Source organism: Poecilia latipinna, unplaced genomic scaffold (genome assembly GCF_001443285.1).
Source record: "Poecilia latipinna isolate Pla-1442-1.1 unplaced genomic scaffold, P_latipinna-1.0 Scaffold198, whole genome shotgun sequence".
Classification (NCBI taxonomy): Eukaryota; Metazoa; Chordata; class Actinopteri; order Cyprinodontiformes; family Poeciliidae; genus Poecilia; species Poecilia latipinna.
In genome coordinates this window covers 433,885-448,895 of record NW_015112814.1, presented here as the reverse complement: position 1 = coordinate 448,895, position 15,011 = coordinate 433,885, and positions in this window count along the sequence as shown.

Below are 15,011 nucleotides of genomic sequence, written 5' to 3'. Positions count from 1 at the left end.
CTGTTTTTCCCGCTCAAATACACTCTCATCCTGTTTCTGAGGCTGTCAAATGTCATTTCCCGTTGGTTCTTAGCTTACCTAAGAAAAAAAAACCTTTTTTTTTTTTTTTTCCTTAAAGGAGCCACCAACGGGAGGCGCTCGGCTTCTTTTGGTTTTACAGTGTCAGGAGCCCCAGTCTGGACCCGCAACCCTTTCTCTGCCAAATTCCATCAGCAGACTTGCAACTCTTCCAGGAGGCTGAAGGCATGCTGAAATCTGGAAAGTATTAAACAACCTGCTGGTGGAGGGGGGACTGAGGAAGAGAAAGTGGGGGACGGTTAAAACGGAGTAAGGGAGAGGGGAAGTAAAAAAAAAAAAATGGGGGGGGATGGGGGAGGAAAGGAACAGAATACAAAATTGTTCATAAACCGCCCTTTGGCTTTGCTCCTTTTCTCCCTCCCACCCAACCCCCCCACACACCCAGAACCCTCTCCACCCGCACATTAGCGTGAGAGCCCCTCAAAAAACATATGCAGGCCCCTCCCTGAGCAGCTACAGTAATTTCTTTTATTTTTGCAGCCGCATTTCGCAACTGGGTTTTATGGGTCATGAACAAACAGCCATTTCTCTTATGCAGTTGTGCACAAGATGGGGTGGGTGGGAGTGGGTGTGGCAAGTCCACAGTATGGGGAGCTGCTTGCTGCCATGCAACTGGAGGCTGAGTGCCATGCTCTGAAACTGCCAAGTGTGTAGTTGTGATGGTTGGTGGGAATGATAAACCTGGATCCTGTCCAGACATCCTTTCTCATAATCATTAAAACCAAGACCAGATAAATGCTTATTAACCAACAGGGGATGCTGCGTTTATACGAGGAGGCTCTCTGCTCAAGTACGTTTAGAATCTTAACCGCACCAAGACGAGGTGCATGACGGAACAGTATTTTTTTTTAAGTGCTGAAGACATTTCATTTTATAGTTCATAACAAGTACATTGATGTTTTACTAGTACAAAAATGAAGGCCTTTTACGATTGCATACGAGTATTGTCTAGGTCTTACTTGTTCTTTGAGGAGAGAAAGACGGCACTATGGATACTGCTGTGAACGGGAGCAGCAAAAACATAAACATTCCAGTACCCAGGATTGACCTATTGACCCTTAAACCAGAAAATGCAGGACTGGCAGGAGGAGACCACACACACACTCATTTGCAACGGGGGGGAGTAGGATCAGGGAGGATAGAAAACTTCTCTGTCGTCCTTGCCCTTAAGTGTTTTGGGTCCCTGAGCTGGGGGCTGTGAAAAATTAGACCAGCCTGCACGCATCTGAGGGTCTTCCCACACAGAGACTTTTTTTTTCTTTCCTTTTCCTCACAGAAATATCAGAATATGGGTTATGGCTTTGTCATATGGAAAAGTAGTTCCAAAGGAAGCAGCTTGTGTCTCACTCCTTTTCCCTCTCAGTCACTGTGCAACCAAAAGTTTCCTTCATAAAAGTGGAGGCTGCATCATAACCTCCTTGGACTGGTCTCAGTTCTGCTGTATAAAATGTGTTTTTCCATCTAATGCCGGAACACTGTCTAAAACTGCTTTAAACTCGCCCGAATGCAACTGGGTATTCCGCAAATGTCTATTTTCTTTCTTATGAATGAAAAAATTGCTCTAGTAATACATGAAGAGCACACTCCACATAGACCGGCACCCCTGCTGAAGGTGTGCTTGAGAATCTTTAAAAGAAATCCAAAAACATTAAAGAAATGTTTGACTGGGGTGTGGGTATGATGCGACACTGAAAACCATTTCTCTCAGCCCCTTTGCAAGATAGGACACAAGAAAACATTACTTACTTAGACCTGCCTGTATCTAGTTAGATCAACAGTTTGTTTTTCTGAAAGCCAGCTGAAACTGACACACCAGACTGGATGAGGAACCACATGGGATGACGAGTAGGGAGGTGAAGAAAAAGCCAAACCCTTTTCACTTCTTCTGTCACAAAAACATATACAGTTGTCTAAATCCAGCTGGGACTTTACAACCAAGAATGTGAGTTTTTCTAGCAGCAAATATAAATTTGCGGAAAGCTGCCTCAGGTCTGCTGCTGTAGAAGTTGAAGGATCTGTGATGCTGAGTCTTCTTCTCTTCTGAAAACCCAAATAATATTGTTGGACTGCACAGTATCTAAAGCAGGAAACTTCACATCAAAATCTGCTGGCCTCTGCCAGGCTGAAAATTGGTGATTAGTGAGCCTTGCAGTAGAATAATGATCCATAACATATGAGAAAGTAAACTCAGAGAGGGTTCATCAAATCCAAATTAACTGTCATCATCAGCACCCAGGCCTAAATCCTGCACCTGAAGGGTGAGCTAAAAAAACCATTGAACACAAGAGAAGAGCGAGGACTGGGCGGTCGTGTGCAATAATAATAATAAAAAACTTTTTCTTTACGCTGTAAGCATTTGAAAGGGTGAAGAAAAAATGTTTTTATATTAGGAGAAGGGATGCCAAAAGCATTAACGTCAGGGCTGCCAGCTAGTGTGAGACTTATGATTCTGTTAGAAATAACATTCCTCATTTCTAAATTCCCTTAGATTAGTAGCTGGATTTTACCAAAAATATTTGGGGTAAGATTAAAAACAAACAAACAAAAAAAGCTGACTTGTTACTGACAGCTTCAATGTGAACATGTGGTAGAGTTTGGCTTTGGTAGTATTTGCATTTTGCATTCACTGTATTTTAGTAGTGGATTCCAGTCCAGTCTCACTCCAAGACCATGATGAAACTGATTTTTTTTAATTTTTATTAATGAATGTCTGTTGGGAACAGATTTGTTGAAGAGATTTGTTGGCAAGTCTTTGCCAGACTTACCAATGTACATGAAGGACAAACTTTATGTGCTTCCTTTGTCCAGGTCAGCGGTTCTAGCGGTAGTGGTGTCATTCTCTACCTGTCAGAGAATCAAATGGTGACCCTGTAAAGCCAACTTTACTCAGGCAGATTACAGTTTACCTGTTTTATACTCTGTGGTGCAGGCTGACGCTAACTCAGCCTCGCTCCGCTAACGGCCCCGCAGCTGTTTGGGACCCTTGGAGGTACAGCCTGGCCTGCACTCAGGCATGACCACAGTGGTTGGGGAAGGGGCCTCTGTTGCTCTCATCCCACTCGTCTCCGCCAGATGCCGTTTCCTTTCCAAGGCTACTCCGTGACTGCCTGACGGAAAGCAATCTCCATGATAACGTTTCTGGAGTCTAGGCCCGCGCTCATGAACTTGAGGAAAATCGCTGGTGACACGACATCCATTTTCCGTCGACTTGCCGAACTTGTGAGTTCCCTCACCTGTAAAAACATGTTAACCGTTTGACTGTGAACGTAGTTTACTGTTTTGAACGCTCCATCGATCATCCAGCCCCTGATTGATAAAATGGGCTTCAGATGTTGATCTCGCAGCAACGTGGACACGGAGCCATCAGCACGACGGCTGCACAGCCTCACAATGAAGACCTTGTTTGAGCAGACACTGCATGTCCACTGTGGGGCAAATATGGCAGTAAAAGATCAGAAAAGGTCACTTCCCAAAGGCCAGATTTGAACTTTGACCTTGTAGTTCCCTCTTTAATTTTGTCTTTCTTCGCGTCTGGCTGACATAATGAGTAATACCAATGCAGCAAACTTAGGAAAGAGATGAGGGACGGACTTTGAGACTGATAGCTGATAATGTGGCTGCTTTTTGTGCAGCACATTGCAATTCTTCTCTTTCTGCGGTTGAAATATGTCTCACATACTTGCATGCTTTCAATAACTTTCTGAATATCTTTGTCTCACCCAGCGAAATTAATCTCCTACACCTTCCTTATGCTTAAAAATGAATGTCCAGCGAACAGATTTTTAAACAGTTCCTTCTTTTATGCGCGACAGCTTTGGAGTTGACCTCTATGTTTAAAGACATTTAAATTTCCCAAATTCAAGTCATTTTTCAGGCCATAATGGCTTTCACATTTCTAAAACCCCCCCCCCCCCATTTGAATTCATTAAACCCTGTGATTTCACAGCTGCTAATATCAGCCCCGGCACAGCTGCTCAGACTGACTTTCCATTACAGACTGTCACCTTCCTGTTTTCATCCGAACCGATGCACAAGCTCTGTCACCAGTGGAAAGAACTGCAACAGCTTGAAGGTTTATTTCACTCTTCCCCCAAAATCTCGAGTGCATCATAAATCAGGGTGTGTACGGAGTCAGAAAACAAGACAAGAGGGTGAAGAATCTCAGAGATCTGTGTGGGGAGATGACTTTAAAACATGGGTGTTGCTCCTCAATTAAACAATTCCGTCATCCAGTCTACGCTTTACTCCCTCTGGTCACTGTTCCCTCTGGGCTGAGCTGGAAAGAAGAGGGGGAAAAGTCCGTCCGGTGCTGGCTCTAATCGTTGTCCCGCTGCCCGGCCTTTGGCTCTCCTCCTTCGAGTCTACACAGCCAATCAGAATGAAACAGATGTGTTGCATATTTTGTGTGTGTGTGTGTGTGTCTGCTGGGCTGAGTTGACTTGTGCTGTGTTTATTTAAATTTCTGTATTTATTTGATTGACTAAAACCAGATTAACGCGTTTTTGTGCATGGGTAAAACGCATGCAAAGCTTTCATTTACATTTTGTAAAGAAGCACAGCGTGTGAGGTGCTGGTCATTGTACTGCTTGAACTTCCCGACGATTTTCTCTGGCCTAATAAGCGTCAAAGTCAAAGTGGAGGCTTTCCGACTGTAGAGAAACACCACAACAACTGTCAAGCGCCGTGACAAAGGCATCAAGCAGATGGTTGGTTAAATAACAGTAACGCTGATGTATTGCAAAAAATAGAATGAAGTCGTTTATAAAGAAATATGCTTCTAATTCAGTATCAATTTAACTTCAAATCAGCTACACAGCTAGACAGTTGAAACATGAATATATAGACCCGTTCAATAACTTAGAATATTACTGAGAATATCATAATGTTCTCAGTAATATTATTGAAAATATTAGTGAGAAAATTAGCTTAAGTTCCTGCAGGTAATTGACTTCACAAACCTTAATCACTAAATTAAACAAATTATATAGATTAATTACACAGAGATGGACGTTTGAAAGCCTTTGTTTCTGTTAATTATGGTGATTTTCCACTTACAGGTAATGAAAACATGACATTCAAAATTAGAATATTACATCCGATCTTTAAAAAAAATAAATAAAATTATTCAAAGGAGAAATGTCCCTGCTCAAAGGTTCTTATTTTCAAAAGGTACTTTAAATCTGACTAATGGGCCTCATTTGAGCTCTTGTTCTAATTTATCGAATATGAATATCTTTGGATGAAATGTTCCCACATCATACATCAAAACTGGTGTTGGATTAGAAAAAAGCAAGCAAACAAAATGTAAGATTTCAGAACACCCATTCCCAAGGTACTTACTAATCTCTATTGATGATGTTTGGACTTTGATTAAAAGCTGTGTCCATTCCAACAAACCAACCATTCAAAAAAAAGCTCTATTTTCTGTCTGACCAACTAAATATTCAGCTAGAATTCAAGCTAACGCCAGATGATTTGCTCTTGCAACTTGCCAAGGGACAATGTGTATATGTATACAATGCATTGTTTGGTATTTAATCATTCCACTGAAAAAAAAGGTTCACATAAAAACTAAAAAAAACCAAAACAATTCATGTCATTAATGAGTGCATTCAAATTTCTAACTGTATCTACTCACTAAAACACATTTTGCATTTAAAATCCCTGGCTCATGCCCCGTCTCTATCTTGTAATCGCATAAATACAATGGTAAATACAGACACCCTTCTGCAGGCACACATGCTAAGAATGTAATTGTTTGCTCAAGTTTTGGACTAAAACAAGCTTTTGATCTTCGAAACAGTTTAGAGGAATACACATCTGCCAGCTGTTTTGTTTCTGGGTGGATTTCAGCATGAGAATTAAACCCACACTTCTTGAGAGAGGGGGAGGGTGTTTCGGGGGAGAGAACACAAAATACTTTACATGTGATGCAAAGGCGTGTCGGCTCAAAAGATGCAGCTGAGCATGAGCACATCTCCTGGATCTCCTGTAGCACAGAATACCTCATGTAGAAAAGCCTTGCATGCCTCCTCCCACCCACCGTCTCCACCCTCTCCATCTGTAGCCGTATCCACTGACTGACAGTCAGCTCTCTGAGATGTTCAAAGAGAGTTGTTTAAGCTGCTTCATTCATACTTAAAAAAAGTCATGTTGACATAAAAAAAAAAGAAACCTAAGACTTCATGGGAGCCGAACTCATGTTCGACTGAGGAATGTTTACATGGTGCTTGACTGACTTGCTGAGCGAAAGAGAAGTTGGACAACACATAAATCAGGGCGGAATGGAAAAAAAAAAAAAGAAACATGGGGAGTGAATGGCTAAGTAATCATCCAAATGCCTCTTTTTACTGTTCTCCTGCTCAAGGCTCCAGCTGTTCAGGAGTTTTTGGGGCCAGGAAGTGTTGGAGGAGGAGTATACGGGGTGGAAGCAGAAGGAGGTCAGAGCGCTGCTGGCCCCTGGGTTTGGGAGGATATAGCTGTGGGGAGAGAGAGAAGACACTTGGCTCACTGTTGTGGAGCTCCATCGGTCTGAGCGTTCACTGAGCCCGTCTTTTAGCGACATGTGGCACATTCAAAGCGCTGGTTCTCACCACTCTATCAAACACCGGCCCTTTCTTATACACATGCACATTATACATTAATAGTGAGTCACCAAAAGAGACTTGGTGATATTTGGAGACCACTGCGACTGCCTGGCCTTGCATGCTTGGGATGCCTTGGGTGTGACCAGGGGATGTTTGTGCTCCAGCTGCCTGCAGTCTGCAGCCTGCCCTATCTGAGCTCCACGAAGGAGAGGGAGTAAATAAATGGCAAGGTCTTCAAACATGAAAATATGGGCAAATTCTCCTCGTCTCGACGTCCTTTTTATTTATTTATTTTTAAATTTTTCTTGCTTTGTTAAGTCATTGTTTCTTAGGTAACTAAAGCTAAAGTCTCAACAATGAAACTGAAAGAGTGTTAATAGTCACAGGAATAATTGGCCGCAGCGGTGAGACAGCACTGCCGTCATCCCAGAGTTTCCATTCTTCCATGAACTTTCCAGTCATCCATTGTGCAACAACTCACCACAGTTTCTCGGGTAATTCTCAGGACTACACAAAAAAGCACGGCCTCCGCCTTCCTCCCCGTCTCTCCTCCTTCCTTCTCCTTTCTCCTACGAACCATGTGTGTCGTTTTCACTCACTGGAGATCTACGAACCCAGCCGTGACCTCAGAGAATTCAATATTCTCCTCGGAAAACCCCAACATCACCAAAGTGGCACTTAGTCCCGTCTAGATGCGTTGCAGTTTTCTCCGTGAGAGACTGAGAAAGCGAGGGAGACGGTGTTGTTTGTTTGCCACTTTTCCACAAATCTGCAGCTCTCGGCCGTTACGTCTGGAGAGGGAAAGTGTGTTGGTACTGCAGCTGTTTACTAAATCCATTAGTTATCAAAAAGATGCACACGGTGCACATTTCAGCAGCTCAGCTTTTACAAAGACTTTGAAGCTGAACTCGAAAGTCTCCGTGTAATGAGAAAGCAGGTAATTGTTTTGAAAGGGTAACTTTATAATGGAAAAAAATATAAAAACAGCCCATGTTTTCAATTAAGTCTGTCCCTCCCATCCCCCCCTAAAACTATGAAAAAGTGGAGAGTCCAGACCAAGCTGCTACGCTAGTCTGTTCCACATGGCCAAGTTTGTGTTATAAAAAGTAAAACAATGACAAAGTCACCACAATTTCAAGTTATTTTTTCAACTTTCAATTGAACGAACGAATAAAAAAAACGACATACACAACAATCTTGCTTTTGCTTGGTGTTCCTGACAACGCCCTTCTTCTTTGGATCATGAAATAGTGAAATCCATCACATAAAGAGACTTAGCAGAACACATGTTTTGAAACTCTCATATGGGTGTGTGTGTGTGTGTGTGTGTGGGAGGGGGAGGGAGGGCTAATGTCTCATCTGGAATGCGTAAAGCATAACAATATATCCCTTCGACTCTCATCACTTTGGATCGAAAGCGATGTTGAGCTGGGAGGGGAGTGGGTGGGTTCCTGACAGAAGTGTAGAAGAAAAAGCTGGGGGCGATATACATCAAGACGTTCTTGCCTTCCCATACGCAAAAACGAGGCAGCTACGCAAGGGCTTTTTTTTTTTTTAAGTTTTCCTCTGGGAAGGTCAAAGTGTTAATCTGAGAGATCTGTGCTTCATGGAGCATTGGACACATTTTATGATAAGCCGAGACTGCTGGGTTGTTTGTGCTCTATATTTTACAGAGATTGCCCTACAATCAAATTGCATGGACCGCGGTGTGATTCTTTCCCCAGATTGCCCTCTTTGATGAAGTTTTAGCATCTGTGGGGAACTGTTTTTGTTTCTGGTGGGGTTTTTTTTTTTTTTGCACTGCTTGCAACTGACAGCACATGGTACATTATTTCCAATCTAGCCAGGCTTTTAATATTCTTTGCAGTCAAGATTTTGAACTTAGGAACACACTCCTTACAGACTCAGCTATGTAAAACTGATTTCTTTGAAAGGTATTTGCCCCTAAAGAGAGAAACTTGAACTTTTTGAAAAATCTATGCCTCGTCATATCTGATGTAAAACCAACCCAGCATTTCAGAAAGAGATTCCTCACACCAACAGTGAGACATGGTGGTGGTAGGTTTGTTTGGTTTGGGGCTGCTTTGCTGCTTTGGGACTTTGACGACTTGCTGCTGCCCGTGGTCAAGTCAAGTTCTGGGTATGCATTTGATTGAGACGCTGTAGCACAATCTGAAACTGTACATTCATTCTCAAAAATTGTCCATTGTGGCTGAATTGTAGCAGTTATTCAAGGAAAAGAGGGGGAAATTTCCATCCACACCCCTTTTCCTCTGACAGCTTCTTCATCCACAAGGATGTAAAATACCAATTGCTGTTATCACAAATGTTTAAGGACAGTTGTTGCTGTTAGGTGTGGTAAATTATGTACCACATTTAGATTTTTTTTTTTGTTTTGTTTTTTTTTGTTTTTCAGTTAGGTTCAGGTTATTTCTCATCGCGTCTGTCCTTTTATAAATGAAATCCTCATATCACATCAGCCTTTTTTATTTATCCAGGTAATGACTGTTTAAAATATTAAAAATGTGCAATGAATGACATTTTTAAAAAAAAAAATTAAGTAAAAAAAAAAGCAAGCAAGAAAACAGTAGAAATCTGAGTGCAAATACTTTTCATAGCCTTGTAAACATCACAATCAAATTGTAAAACCACTAAATGCAGAGCCACAAAAATAAACCATGTGACTATTTTTAGCGCTAGTGTTAAAAGCAGTGATTGCAGCTGCTTTCTTCTTAAGCATGAGGCAAATGTACTCGGTATGTACCAGTTGGTTTACATTTTAGGTATTCCTGTGAGTGCAGATATTCACAAGTTTAGGCCTGTAGCAACTTTCTTGTATTAAGTTTCTCTCTCGTCAGCACGTATTTCCTTTAATGCCATGTTCTCTTGTCTTTCTAAATTTAAAGGGGAATACAACAGACGGGCCTCTGCATTAGGTCGAATTTACAACATAAAGCAAGAAAAACATTACAGGCTACAGTGAAGACATCTCAAGACAGTGGTAAATTTAAAAAAATAAATAAATAAATAAATGAATTGCAAAAATGCATTCATAGGAATGTTGAAGGTTGGCACTGGTGGTGACCTCTTGTTAAAAAAACAATATTGGAACTTCTGTTTGTTTTCACTCACCAAAACATGCACTTAAATTGAAGAAGCTTGGAGGTCACGTTTCCGCAATAAATAATTACTTTATTTTAGTATTATTGACATCTTCATCACTAATGCCAGTTGTCTGGTGTGCTATACTTGTAAGCCTTCAAGTAGTTCTCCATAGAGATCTGTAAGGCTGAGTAATTTAATCAGTATCTGGAACCCTTCTTAACCAAGCTCTACAGAAATGGATAACTACTAGCAGCATTAAGAGCTGTTTACTGTCATCACTGTTGTGATTTTCAGTGATTGTACAGAGTAAAATTACCCCTAAGTTGAGTCCTAAAATAGAAAATTAATGTAAAACAACAAGCATACACAAGTATTTGTAGCGTAGCTGTTTACTTGGCTAAAATTCTATATGAATCTGATTCAGGCAAAAAAAAAAAAAAAAAAATCACAAATCATGAAAATAATTTTAAGAGGACTCAGAGATGTGTTTACTAAGATTCATAGTGATATGTAAAATATTTGCTGAGGTCATGTACTTTGGACCACTCATATGAACCACAGGATTCCAGAGATTGTCGGTTAGAGGATTTCCGAAGTCATCAGCGATACTCCATTGTGGATTTTTTCTTTAACGTTTACGTACAGTTTCAAGTGATGCTTCTGTCCAATGAACACCAGGCCCTACGTGTCCGACTTGTGATCCCCGTACACAGTCAGCCTGCATGGCTAACAAAATGAATGCAAAATGAATTAGTCCGTCTTTCTTGATGAGTTCAAAGTTCAGCATCAGGGTTAAGGCTGTGGTGAGGGGAGGGAAGTCGGTGCAGCAACAGTATCATTTGGCTCTGGATCAGTCAGTGCTTTCAAGCCAAATTACTTCCAGAGCTTTTCTGATGTCCATGTAAAGATTTTGTCGGTTCATCCTCAGTTCCTACTTCTCTCTGACATAGAGGAGAGGAGCTGTCAGTGGGTTTGGCACAGATTTGATGTTGCTGAATGCTCTTGGCTGCGGTCCAAACTGACGCCGACAGATGAAGACATACATCGCTGGGTCAAGGTTGGACTTCGTAGAAGGCCACAGTTTCCTTTGGCCAGGCCGCTTGTACACTCTCCTGACCAGTCATTACATGTGTATTTGTGTCACCACATTTCCCGGCATGTGATCTGATCTATTCTTCTTGAGGGAATTTGAAAAGCAACCAAAGTCCTGGAGGCATTGCGGATTCCAGCGCACATCAATTCCTAGATGACTCACGATTTCACCACTGTCTGATCTCGGCAGTGAAAAAAGCGAAAGTTTTCTTGGCAGCGTACTGAAAGAAGATTGTTGTCCTAACCCTTCCCTCAACCTGAGTTTTTATTATCAGCTCGGCTTTTACACGCGACTGAAGGAAGTCGATAAAGTGTCACCATCTGTGAAAATCTTCAGAATTGCTCTGGGTTATCAGTGATTTTCTTGAACGCTAAAGCTTTTGAACACACCCTAAACCTGAGAGTAAATGAGCTCATGTGTTTATACTTCCTTATCGTGACATTTGAGTTGAGAAGCTTTCTAAAGCAAACAATAGGTTGCCAAGCTAGAGCACTAAATACAAGTTAAAATCACCTTTTTTTTCTTCTTATAGGTGTTGGACAGTTTAGGTAAGAAAGTATTTGCTGGCAGATGCCATTCTGGCACTTAGAGAAGAGGAATGTTCCAAAAGCCTCTGCAAGCAGGAGCACAAACGCTCTCCTTGGAAAAGTCTGATAAGATGTTTAGAACAATGTGTATATTTTTTAGGAGCGGTAAGGAATTGTAGCTGCTGTTTTCCAAGTAACTTAATGACAACTTGAAGTAATTTTTGTTAAAAGCAGCTTGCAGGGAAGATGTCTGATATGGCTTGTTTTTTGTTTTTTTTTCAGTGCTGTGATAACTGTGAGGAAACAAAAGTGATATTCATCTAATTCCTTCCATAAGTTATATATATATATATATATATATATATATATATATATATTTTTTTTTTTTTTTATTACAACCCCTGTATCTCTCAGATTTTAAGCAACAGTTTGTATAATGATCCTGCCTGTTGGGATGTGTGTGCCAGTGACATCAATTTCAACAGGAAACCAGATACTAATGATTAGCACATGTTTGGGATCAGTGAAGTGCCACAATCTAGAGGTTTTTTTTTTTTTCACAATGTATGTCTCTGATTTATTTCCCTTTTTTTTATAGGGAGGGAGAGGCACATTTCAGAAGGGAGAGTAGCATAGCCTTAGCCTACTTTATCTAATTATTTCATATCCAATAGAGCTCTTCTGTTTAGTCATGCTTCATTCTGGACTTTTAATGATTTTAAATAAGAGACGGCAAGATTGAGCTAATGTGATCCTGTCTTGTTTTGATAAGTGGACCTGCATCTATTTTTTGTGAAGTACAAGAAATGCTGTATTTAAAATAATAATAATAATAATAAAAAAAAAAGAAAATAACATTCCTGCTATGGGCTGAGTCCTCCAGAAACATAACTTTCTTGTGAATGTTTATGTCTTGTGTCAGAATGTAATTCACTCCAACAGTCAATTGCGAATGTTTGCAATCCTTTAGCATAGCTCCGGGTTTTGGGGGATTCCTCCTTAGCTCTTCCTGTGTGATCTGTGCTCCATTATCTGATAGTCGCTAAGTGACGAAACACAAATACCAACTCAGGCCCGAGATCAGGGCTTCACCATGCTACCAACTCTTACGCACAAGAAGGAAGAGTAAATTTATGGCAGAGTGATCCCAAAGTCCTCTGTTTAGACTGTACACCAACTGAGTCATGCATTTGACCCGGACCTGGGTGCAACACAAACACACACCTACACACACGCACGCACACACACGCAGGGTTTTGACATTCCAGTTTTGGTCAGATTTTCAATGAGAACTTGTCAACCTGCGACGGAATGAAGACGTAGAATGAACTGACTGATGTCAAAATGTCACTGTTCTGGTTCTGCCTCTTTAGTTTAAAGGGAATTTGACACTTATAATATCCAGATATTTACATACACTGACAAAAAAGGAGACATAACCTTTCATTGTCACTGTCTGACGTTAAATCAGACTAAATCAGCAAACCATTTACAAATTTTGAAGTTGCAGTGTTTGTCTATTAAATTATATGAAAGTGTAGACAGCATTGTGTTGTCCAGCCATAAAACTCTTCAGAAATGAGGATGAAAATGTTTTTGTTATGCCTTCACAAAGGCCCACTTATAAGAAAGTCGGAGGAAATGAGCAATTATTCCAAAAGAAATACAAAGTAACCCCCAAAAACATCCAAATTATAGTTAGCAAAAGCACAGGGTGAAGAGAACATCAACATTATGTGAAAATCTTTAAGCAGCAGCGAATTTAAACACAAATGACTTTAAACACAGTTCCAAATTCATTAAAAAGTAGACTAAAGATAACAGCTTTATTGTTTTAGATAGGCCGTCACAAAGCACTTTTTTAAATCCCTTAAAAATTGTGGGCAGAGCTGAAGAGTTGCAACCAAGGAGGCGTACTAACCTGAGTCAACTATATGATAAGGATTTGAAAAAAAAGTCTTGAAAATGATTGTGCTGAACCCGTGGAAGGACACCCAAAACATTTTGATCCAGGTCACATTTTAAAAGGCAACACTATATCAAATATTTATGTAGTCTATATTTCTGAATTGGAGGTGAATAAAAAAAAGAAAAGATTTCTGTTATCTGCTCAAAAAAATAAAGGGAACTCTCAAATAACACATCCTAGATCTGAATGAATGAAATATTCTCATTGAATACTTTGTTCTGTACAAAGTTGAATGTGCTGACAACAAAATCACACAAAAATCATCAATAGAAATCAAATTTATTAACATATATATATATATATATATATATATATATACACACACACACACACACACACACACACACACACACACACACACACACACACACACAGTGCATGATGTAAATATCTAATTTCAAACTTAAAATTGCCTGTCAGGCTGTCCTGCTAAATGCACTGCATGTGGCAAAGTCCTGGGTGCATCCAAAACCAAAAGCAAAACCAAGATTTCCTCGCTCTGCCGTCCCTCCTACATTTGGTGTGGCTGTAGATGAGCTCGTCCTAAAAGAGTCATCCGGCCACTCCTGTAGGTGGATCCAAACAAAGGCTGATTCATTCCATGGTAATTCACTCTAACACAACCTGACCTCAACGGGGCAGTACAAACATCACATAATTTGCATCAAAGCCGAAATAGATGCATGGACTTGATCAGAATCAGGTATGTTAACATGATACAGTATAACTGAAAGCAGATTAGAAGAATCTCTTAAACTGCACATACTGTTCATATGTAAAACATATTTAAGCAGGGCGCTAACAACGCGTATTCTCATTCAATAACAGTAGGAACATTATCATGCCTCTATGAGCTTGGCAATTGGTCAGCTGTTTTGCACAAAGTAGCTTCTCTGACAAAAAAAAAAAAAAATAAATAAGCAGACGAACGATCAAGTTACAAAAGCGTATGTGCCCTAACTTGATCGCTTGCTGTTTTGGAGAACTAGATACCTCCCTCCCCGCCCCCCATTCAATCCTTTGGTAGAGGAGGAAGCCCAGGTTTAAATTACACCTGCAAAGCCATGCTCTATTCACTTTGTTTATACCTTTTTGTTTTGTAACCCCAGATTTGGAAAGAAGAGCTGTGTTTTTTTATTTAAAGTGGGAGGTCTGGGGGGTTATTTTGCAAACAGCTACGTAACAAAGGACATGGCAAAACCGAGACTTTCAGTCCAAGGATCGTCTGGGACTGATGACTTCTTTTTGAAGCAAGTGTTTCTGAAATATTCATAGGAAAATATCTGCTAGTTTTATAAAAACGTCATTATGAGCTCCATGTTATTGCTTTTTGATATGTTTATCAGAGTAGAGTACCCACTTATGAATAAATCTGTAAGTGATAAAGAAACTGTGGAAGCTCCTTGAAATGAAGCTTCCATAATTAAGATTGCATAACTAATATTCCCTACAGATATTCTTTGATATGTGGAAACAAGGTTTAATTTCTGTCGTTCTCCTTTTGTATTTTTAAACTTTGTGGCCAGAAGTTAAGGATTGTTTCATGTTTACAACTATGTTCAATTTAGTATTGGTCTTTCACCACAATACTCAAGAAAATATTACAATGAAGCATGGGCGTAGGTTTGGGTAGGGACGGTAGGGACATGTCC